The sequence below is a fragment of the Ranitomeya variabilis genome, chromosome 4, assembly GCF_051348905.1.
Source record: "Ranitomeya variabilis isolate aRanVar5 chromosome 4, aRanVar5.hap1, whole genome shotgun sequence".
NCBI lineage: Eukaryota > Metazoa > Chordata > Amphibia > Anura > Dendrobatidae > Ranitomeya > Ranitomeya variabilis.
In genome coordinates this window covers 562,014,739-562,024,891 of record NC_135235.1, presented here as the reverse complement: position 1 = coordinate 562,024,891, position 10,153 = coordinate 562,014,739, and positions in this window count along the sequence as shown.

Sequence of the window (10,153 nt, the reverse complement as noted above, 5' to 3'; positions counted from 1 at the left end):
TCAACCTCAAATATATGATGGCTATACAGTAAAGTCCATATATATTTGGACAGAGACAACATTTTTTTAATTTTGGTTATAGACATTACCACAATGAATTTTAAACAAAACAATTCAGATGCAGTTGAAGTTCAGACTTTTAGCTTTCATTTGAGGGTATCCACATTAAAATTGGATGAAGGGTTTAGGAGTTTCAGCTCCTTAGCATGTGCCACCCTGTTTTTAAAGGGACCAAAAGTAATTGGACAATTGACTCCAAGGCTATTTCATGGACAGATGTGGGCAATCCCTTCGTTATGTCATTCTCAATTAAGCAGATAAAAGGCCTGAAGTTGATTTGAGGTTTCGTGCTTGCATTTGGAAGGTTTTGCTGTGAAGTAAACATGTGGTCAAAGGAGCTCTTCTCTTTATGGTAGATTTGGATATTGATATGTCTACCTCCTGGAGAGTGTTGTTCACTTGGTTGGCTGTTGTGAAGGGGTTTCTCTTCACCATGGAGATTATTCTTTGATCATCCACCACTGTTGTCTTCCGTGGGTCCCCAAGTCTTTTTGCATTGATGAGTTCACCAGTGCTTTCTTTCTTAGGATATACCAAACTGTAGATTTTGCCACTCCTAATATTGTAGCAATTTCTCGGATGAGTTTTTTCTGTTTTTGCAGCTTAAGGATGGCTTGTTTCACCTGCTTGGAGAGCTCCTTTGACCGCATGTTTACTTCACAGCAAAACCTTCCAAATGCAAGCACCACACCTCAAATCAACTCCAGGCCTTTTATCTGCTTAATTGAGAATGACATAACGAAGGGATTGCCCACACCTGTCCATGAAATAGCTTTGGAGTCAATTGTCCAATTACTTTTGGTCCCTTTAAAAACAGGGTGGCACATGTTAAGGAGCTGAAACTCCTAAACCCTTCATCCAGTTTTAATGTGGATACCCTCAAATGAAAGCTGAAAGTCTGAACTTCAACTGCATTTGAATTGTTTTGTTTAAAATTCATTGTGGTAATGTCTATAACCAAAATTAGAAAAATGTTGTCTCTGTCCAAATATATATAGACTTAACAGTATATACGGTATATGTCAGCTTTTGGAGAATTGGTAATTTGCACGTTTCATTTTTACAATTGGGTTGCATTAACGATTTTGCACTGTTTGCCTTCTCTAGTCGCTTTATCACATTGCTGGCTGCAGAATGAGTTAATGGGGTTGGCCACATGATTTTTATTTTAACTGATGTTTTGGGGACATGATTAGGACAGAAGAAGGACCTGTCATGTTATGTATTAATAGTTAGTGCTCAAAAATCATGTCCCCAAAACTGGCTAACATCGTTATCTCATTCTGCAGCCGGCAATACACTGTGCAATACAGCGGCTATAGGAGACAAAATTTAAAATGCAACCCATTTACAAAAATGATTTTTAGCCCCAATTGATTGCATTTAGGTAAGAAAAAAAATTATCTCAAAGGTGGACAACCCCTTTACACGGCATTTACACTGGACAATTATCATCACAATCATTTCTAGGGTATATACTCACCCTCGGACGCGCCCTGCTTCTTTCCGGCAGCCTTCCTTCTTAAGAATGAGCGCGTGAAGGGCCTTAGATGATGTCACGGCTTGTGATTGGTCGCGGCCGCTCATGTGACCGCCACGCGACCAATCACAAGCCGTGACGTAATTCTCAGGTCCTAAATTCCTAGAATTAGGAATTTAGGACCTGAGAATTACGTCACGGCTTGTGATTGGTCGCGTGAGCGGTCACATGGGCGGCCGCGACCAATCACAAGCCATGACGTCATGGAAGGCGCTAAACGCGCTCATTTTAAGCAAAGAAGGCTGCCGGTTACCAGCGGCGATGTCCAGGGGCCTCCGGAGAGGTGAGTATATTAATATTTTTTATTTTAATTCTTTATTTTACACTTAAATGTGGATTCCGATATCGATTTCCGATATCGCAAACATATCGGAACTCGGTATCGGAATTCCGATACCAGATTCAGAAGATCGCCGACCTCATGGCCGACCCCACACAGGGGTCGGGTCGGGTTTCATGAAACCCGACTTTGCCAAAAGTCGGCGACTTCTGAAAATGGCCGACCCGTTTCGCTCAACCCTAATCATTTCAAAGAATGCTCCCTTCATGATAATCATGCATTCTAAACAATCTGAAGATCACCTGATAAATGAGCAAAATACTAATCTTTTGATTTGCCCAAAAGGTCATCTTTCTCGGCAGCACATACAGTTGTAGCCAAAATTATTGACACCCCTGCAATTCTGTCAGATAATACTCAGTTTCTTCCTAAAAATGATTTCAAACACAAATTCTTTTTTATTATCCTCATTTAAATTGTCTTAACTGAAAAAACACAAAAGAGAATGAAGCAAAAAGCAAAACATTGATCATTTCACACAAAACTCCAAAAATGGGCCAGACAAAAGCATTGGCACCCTCAGCCTAATACTTGGTTGCACAACCTTTAGCCAAAATAACTGCGACCAACCGCTTCCGGTAACCATCAATGAGTTTCTTACAATGCTCTGCTGGAATTTTAGACCATTCTTCTTTGGCAAACTGCTCCAGGTCCCTGATATTTGAAGGGTGCCTTCTCCAAACTGCCATTTTTAGATCTCTCCACGCAGCGCCCACTCCAGCACTTCCTCTTTCTGATTTACAGGTGCTCTGTATCTCCTCTCTGTGATCCTGGAGGACCGTGACCCGGAAGTCCTTCAGCATTTCTATGTATTTAAGGCGATTCCTTCCTCTGCTCCTTGCCTGTCTGTCATTTGTGCTTCTGTGACTCAGGTCCACTTTTGTCTTTGCACTGCCTGTTCTGAGTCTCCGCTCTGTCCAGCCAGTTCAGCTTCTCTGTCTTTCCCAGGCTTCCTTGTCTCCTCGTCCAGTCCAGCCTTCCCAGTGTCCGCTCCGTTCTCTGTTAGTCTGGTGTCTCTGTCCTGTCCTGCTTCCTTTGTGTCTTCTCCTTCCCAGTGCTCCTTTGTTCTCGCCTGTACTCAGCTCTTAGCAAACAGTACTTCATCTTACCCCGCTCTGTCTGTCCTACGCTCAGCTTCTCTATTTTGTACCTCCTATTACCTGTCTCCGGGTTCCAGCTTCAGCGGCAATAGTCTCCCTTGGGTCTGCCCCTAGCGCTCCCTGTATAGGGGGTGGTCTACCTGGTCAGCTCACCCTTGGGAGGTTCGTTGTCGTGGATCTGTGGGTCCACTCCAGGTGTTCCAAAAGATCTCACAATCTCCTATTGTCCTTCGAGGGAAAATTAAAATAGGTCAGTAACATGATGCAGCTAAGCTTCTGCCACATTATTAGATTAAAAAGGGGGCTAAAATAATAGTGATTTAGTTGGGATGCAGGAGCAGGAAACCACGTAGGGCAAAGTATGTGTAGGAATAATCATTATATAAAGGCTACAAAACGTACAAACGATTTATATAAGTTTTATATAGACTCACTAAAATGTTGATTGAAAAAAATATTAACTTAACAACCTAATATCAGCTCTTGTCTCTCTCTAGTGATCTCATAGAAATGAGTGAACCGATTTGATGCAAATTAAAATCATGTCGAATTTTTAGGAAGTTGCTGGACCTGGTGATTTCGAACAATTTGCAATTCACTTTTGTGTGAATGTGCCTAAAATGACCACATTACACATTTCAGAGGATTCCGTCAGCTAGAAAAAAAACTAATATGACCTTTTGTTAGGGCTGGCGAAATGTACCAAATAATTATAAAGATGGAATAAGGTGTGTTCGCAGCCCGAGGTCCACCGTGCAGAGATGATACCTGCTGCTAGGTAATGGCGGACAGTAAATGGCGGTACAATGAAAACACACATGGGTTAGCTACACCTGGTATAAAGAAAGAGAACCCTGTTCCATCACAGGGCCACAATACCGCAGAGGAAACGCAAGTATAGAGTCACAGAACTCTGCCCCTAGACGCGGGGTTAGAGTCCCTCTAGACCACTTGAGTTCGGCATGGGAACTGCGGTGCCAGGGAAAAATAAATACAAAATAGATTTAGCGCACTGGGTATGCGCAGCGCCACTCTGGCGGACACCACTATCCACCCTAACTAGGGACAGGTAAGCGCACTGGTTGCGCATGGTGCCACACTGGCTAACGCTGCTGATAGACGCTATTAGATTGTGCCTGGTGCTGGATGGCACTAACTGGCGCTAGACAGCTCCAACATTCGTGAACATTCATCAACACTAGGGATGGGTATGATTCAGAGCTTTCACCAGAACAGGCATACATCCACACACACAATAACTGATTTATACTAGCGCATGGCCGTGATGCCATGCAAACCTTTTATAGCGGACGTTCTCCAGGACCTTCCTAGTGGTCCAATAGGAGCTGCTACAGGACCTGAGCATGTGACCCCCAACCTCCAATGAGAGGTCGTCCCTTGGGCATGCTCAGAAGAAGAAATGCAGGACTTAGTCCCAGGAGCGCCTGCTCACTGCTGATCAGTACTGGTAGGACAGCAGTAACCAGCCGCACATTATCAGCTTGAGCCAGACGCTGGTACCGATGTCTCTGCTGAGCAGGCTCCACTGCGGCTGGAGAATGGGAGACCGCAGTGGAGATGGTTCGAGATTCCCCCTGTGCAGCGGCGGGAACTCTACACCTAACACCTTGTCACTTGACAATACAAAGGTGATATCAACACCCCCAACTATCACCCCACTTGCAACCACTACAGGGCAAGTGGGAAGAGTGAGGCTAAGTGCCAGAATTGGCGCATCTTAGAGATGCGCCTTTTATGGGACATCTGAGAACTAATGTTTTTACCCTGGGGGGGAGTATCCATGGGTCCTTCCTGGGCTACTAATATCAGCCTTCAGCTGTCTGCATAGCCTTTGCTGGTTATTAATTATAGGGGGGACCCTACGTCATTTTTTTTAGGGTCCCTCATTTTAATAGCCAGTAAAGGCTAATTATACAGCTGTGAGCTGATATTTTTAGCCTGGGTAGCGCCATGGGTCTTACCCCCCTCCCAGACTATAAACATCTGCCTCCAGCTGTTGACTTTCCCTCTGCTAGTTACGAAAATTGCACGGGAGCCACACCATTTTTTTCCCAAAAATAATCTTTTATTAATTAAATACATGTACAGTAAGCTGCACACACACTGCACTAATTGTATTTGTCACTGACATCTGTATGGCTACCTATTCCATTTTTATTTACTGTATGTAATACATCCCTTCTATCCTGTCGGCTCCTGCAGGCAGTGATTTTACAGTACTCGACATATGAATTACCGGCTTTTCTTCTATCTATTTATCTATGCAATATATGTACATATACAGTACAGACGAAAAGTTTGGACACACCTACTCATTTACAGATTTTTCTGTATTTTCATGACTATGAAAGTTGTACATTCACACTGAAGGCATCAAAACTATGAATTAACACGTGGAATTATATACTTAACAAAAAAGTGTGAAACAACTGAAATTATGTCTTATATTCTAGGTTCTTCAAAGAAGCCACCTTTTGCTTTGATGACTGCTTTGCACACTCTTGGCATTCTCTTGATGAGCTTCAAGAGGTAGTCACCAGGAATGGTTTACTTTTCACTTCACAGGTGTGCCCTGTCGGGTTTAATAAGTGGGATTTCTTGCCTTATAAATGGGGTTGGGACCATCAGTTGTGTTGTGCAGAAGTCTGGTGGATACACAGCTGATAGTCCTACTGAATAGACTGTTAGAATGTGTATTATGGCAATAAAAAAGCAGCTAAGTAAAGAAAAACGAATGGCCATCATTACTTTAAGAAATGAATCTCAGTCAGTCCGAAAAATTGGGAAAACTTTGAAAGTGTCCCCAAGTGCAGTGGCAAAAACAATCAAGCGCTACAAAGAAACTGGCTCACATGAGGACCGTCCCAGGAAAGGAAGATCAAGAGTCACCTGTGCTTCTGAGGATAAGTTTATCCGAGTCACCAGACTCAGAAATCGCAGGTTAACAGCAGCTCAGATTAGAGACCAGGTCAATGCCACACAGAGTTCTAGCAGCAGATACATCTCTACAACAACTGTTAAGAGGAGACTTTGTGCAGCAGGCCTTCATGGTAAAATAACTGCTAGGAAACCACTGCTAAGGACAGGCAACAAGCAGAATAGACTTATTTGGGCTAAAGAACACAAGGAATGGACATTAGACCAGTGGAAATCTGTGCTTTGGTCTGATGAGTCCAAATTTGAGATCTTTTGTTCCAACCACCGTGTCTTTGTGCGACACACAAAAGGTGAACGGATAAACTCTACAAGCCTGGTTCCCACCGTGAAGCATGGAGGAGGAGGTGTGATGGTGTGGGGGTGCTTTTCTGGTGACACTGTTGGGGATTTATTCAAAATTGAAGGCATACTGAACCAGCATGGCTACCACAGCATCTTGCAGCGGCATGCTATTCCATCCATTTTGCGTTTGGTTGGACCATCATTTATTTTTCAACAGGACAATGACCCCAAACACACCTCCAGGCTGTGTAAGGGCTATTTGACCAAGAATGAGAGTGATGGGGTGCTACGCCAGATGACCTGGCCTCCACAGTCACCAGACCTGAACCCAATTGAGATGGTTTGTGGTGAGCTGGACCGCAGAGTGAGGGCAAAAGGGCCAACAAGTGCTAAGCATCTCTGGGAATTCCTTCAAGATTGTTGGAAGACCATTCCCAGTGACTACCTCTTGAAGCTCACCAAGAGTGTGCAAAGCAGTCATCAAAGCAAAAGGTGGCTACTTTGAAGAACCTAGAATATAAGACATAATTTCAGTTGTTTCACACTTTTTTTGTTAAGTATATAATTCCACATGTGTTAAATCATAGTTTTGATGCCTTCAGTGTGAATGTACAATTTTCATAGTCATGAAAATACAGAAAAATCTTTAACTGAGAAGGTGTGTCCAAACTTTTGGTCTGTACTGTATATATATATATATATATATATATATATATATATATATATATATATATATATGTATGTATATATATACACACTGCTAAAAAAAAAAAAGAGAACACTTAAACAAAAGAATATAAATCCAAGCAAATCAAACTTCTGTGAAATCAAACTGTCCACATAGGAAGCAACAATGTTTGGCAATCAATTTCACATGCTGTTGTGCAAATGGAATAGACAACAGATGGAAATTATTGGCAATTATCAAGACAAACTCAATAAAGGAGTGGTTCTGCAGGTGGGGACCACAGACCACATCTCAGTACCAATGCTTTCTGGCTGATGTTTTGGTCACTTTTCAATGTTGGTTGTGCTTTCACACTCATGGTAGCATGAGACGGACTCTACAACCCACGCAAGTGGTTCAGGTAGTGCAGCTCATCCAGGATGGCACATCAATGTGAGCTGTGGCAAGAAGGTTTGCTGTGTCTGTCAGTGTAGTGTCCAGAGGCTGGAGGTGCTACCAGGAGACAGGCCAGTATACCAGGAGACATGGAGGGGGCCGTAGGAGGGCAACAAACCATCAGCAGGACCGCTACCTCAGCCTTTGTGCAAGGAGGAACAGGAGGAGGACTGCCAAAGCCCTGCAGAATGACCTCCAGCAGGCCACAAATGTGCATGTGTCTGAACAAACGGTTAGAAACTGACTCCATGAGGATGGTCTGAGTGCCCGACGTCCACAGATGAGGGTTGTGCTCACAGCCCAACACCGTGCAGGATGCTTGGCATTTGCCACAGATCACCGGGATTGGCAAATTCGCCACTGGCCTGGCACCCTGTGCTCTTCACAGATGAAAGCAGTTTCACACTGAGCACATGTGACAGACGTGACAGAGTCTGGAGACGCCGTGGAGAGCGATCTGTTGCCTGCAATATCCTTCAGTGTGACCGGTTTGGCAGTAGGTGTTGTGGATTCTGTTGGTGGGCTCCCTCTGGTGGTTACTGCTGGTACTGGGTGACTTTGGTGGGTTGCGGCCTTTGGTTTCCACCTGTCCATCAGAGGCTGGGTGTTTCCTATTTTACCTGGCCTTTCTGTCATTTCCCTTGCCGGTTCAATGTGTTCAGATGTGCTCTGTTTGGTTCCTGCCTACCTGCTCCCAGATCTTTCAGGATAAGCTAAGTGCTGATTTTCAGTTGTTTGGTTTTTGGTCCAGCTTGCTTAGAATGTCTCTATGCTAGCTGGTTGCTCTAGTGGACTGAGGTTCTCCCCATGTGCCATGAGTTGGCACATGGGTTCTTGTAATCTCAGGATGGTTATTTTGATTAGGGTTTTTTGCTGACCGCTCAGTCCCCTTTTGTATCATTCTGCTTTCTAGTTTTCAGCGGGCCTCTATTTGCTAAAGCTATATACATCATCTCTATGTGTGTGCCTTCCTCTCATTTCACCGTCAATACATGTGGGGGGCAACTATACCTTTGGGGTTAATTCCTCTGGAGGCAAGTGAGGTCTTGTTTTCTCTGCAGTACTAGTTAGCTCTTAGGCTGGTGCGTGGCGTCTAGAACCAACGTAGGAACGCTCCCTGGCTATCTCTAGTTGCGTTTGTCAGGCGTAGGGCAGCGGTCAGCCCAGGTTCCATCACCCTAGAGCTCGTCCGATATTTGTTATACTTTGCTTGTCCTGTGCTATCCCTAGCCATTGGGGATTCATGACAGTATAGCCGGCCCACAAAGTGTTAATTGTTTGGGCTGAAGCAGGAGGAAAAGAAGTGTTCAAGGAAAATTTTTTTTTTTTTTCCTTCAGAGTTTTGCTGCCTAGCCCTTAATTGCTGTCTAGCTGCTTCTTACCTCCTCTTAACCCTTGAATGGCTCTGATCTTAGCTGTTTATCATGGATGTCCAGAGTTTGGCTTCCAGCCTGAGTAATCTCGCGGCAAAGGTTCAAAACATACAGGATTTCGTTGTTCACACTCCCATGTCTGAACCTAGAATTCCTATTCCAGAGTTTTTTTCTGGAGATAGATCTACCTTCCTGAATTTCAGGAACAATTGTAAATTGTTTCTCTCTTTGAAATCTCGCTCCTCTGGAGACCCTGCTCAACAGGTCAAGATTGTTATATCGTTCCTACGGGGCGACCCTCAGAATTGGGCATTTGCATTGGCACCAGGGGATCCTGCGTTGCTCAGTGTGGATGCGTTTTTTCTGGCATTGGGATTGCTCTATGAGGAACCTAACCTAGAGATTCAGGCTGAAAAGGCTTTATTAGCCCTCTCTCAGGGGCATGATGAAGCGGAAATATATTGTCAGAAATTTCGGAAATGGTCGGTGCTTACTCAGTGGAATGAGTGCGCCCTGGCTGCAAACTTCAGAAATGGTCTTTCTGAGGCCATTAAGGATGTTATGGTGGGGTTCCCTGTGCCTACAGGTCTGAATGAGTCTATGGCTATGGCCATTCAGATTGATCGGCGTTTACGGGAGCGCAAACCCGTGCACCAGTTGGCGGTGTCTTCTGAACAGGCACCTGAGACTATGCAATGTGATAGAATTCAGTCCAGAAGTGAACGGCAAAATTATAGGCGGAAAAATGGTTTGTGTTTTTATTGTGGTGATTCAGCTCATGTTATATCAGCATGCTCTAAACGCACAAAAAGGGTTGATAAATCTTTTGCCATTGATACTCTGCAGTCTAAGTTCATTTTGTCTGTGACTCTGATTTTTTCACTGTCTTCCATTTCCGTCGATGCCTATGTGGATTCAGGCGCTGCCCTGAGTCTTATGGATTGGTCATTTGCTAAACGCTGCGGTTTTAGTCTAGAGCCTCTGGAAGTTCCTATTCCTCTGAAGGGAATTGATTCAACACCATTGGCTATGAATAAACCGCAGTATTGGACACAAGTGACCATGCGCATGACTCCCGTTCATCAGGAGGTGATTCGCTTCCTTGTACTGTATAATTTACATGATGTACTAGTGCTTGGTCTGCCATGGTTACAAACTCATAATCCTGTCCTGGACTGGAAAACAATGTCTGTGCTAAGCTGGGGATGTCAGGGGGTTCATGATTATGCACCTCCGATTTCTATCGCTTCATCGACTCCTTCGGAGATCCCTGCGTTTTTGTCAGATTATAAGGATGTTTTTGAGGAGCCTAAGCTCAATTCGCTCCCTCCTCATAGAGAGTGTGACTGTGCTATAGAATTGATTCCTGGCAGTAAG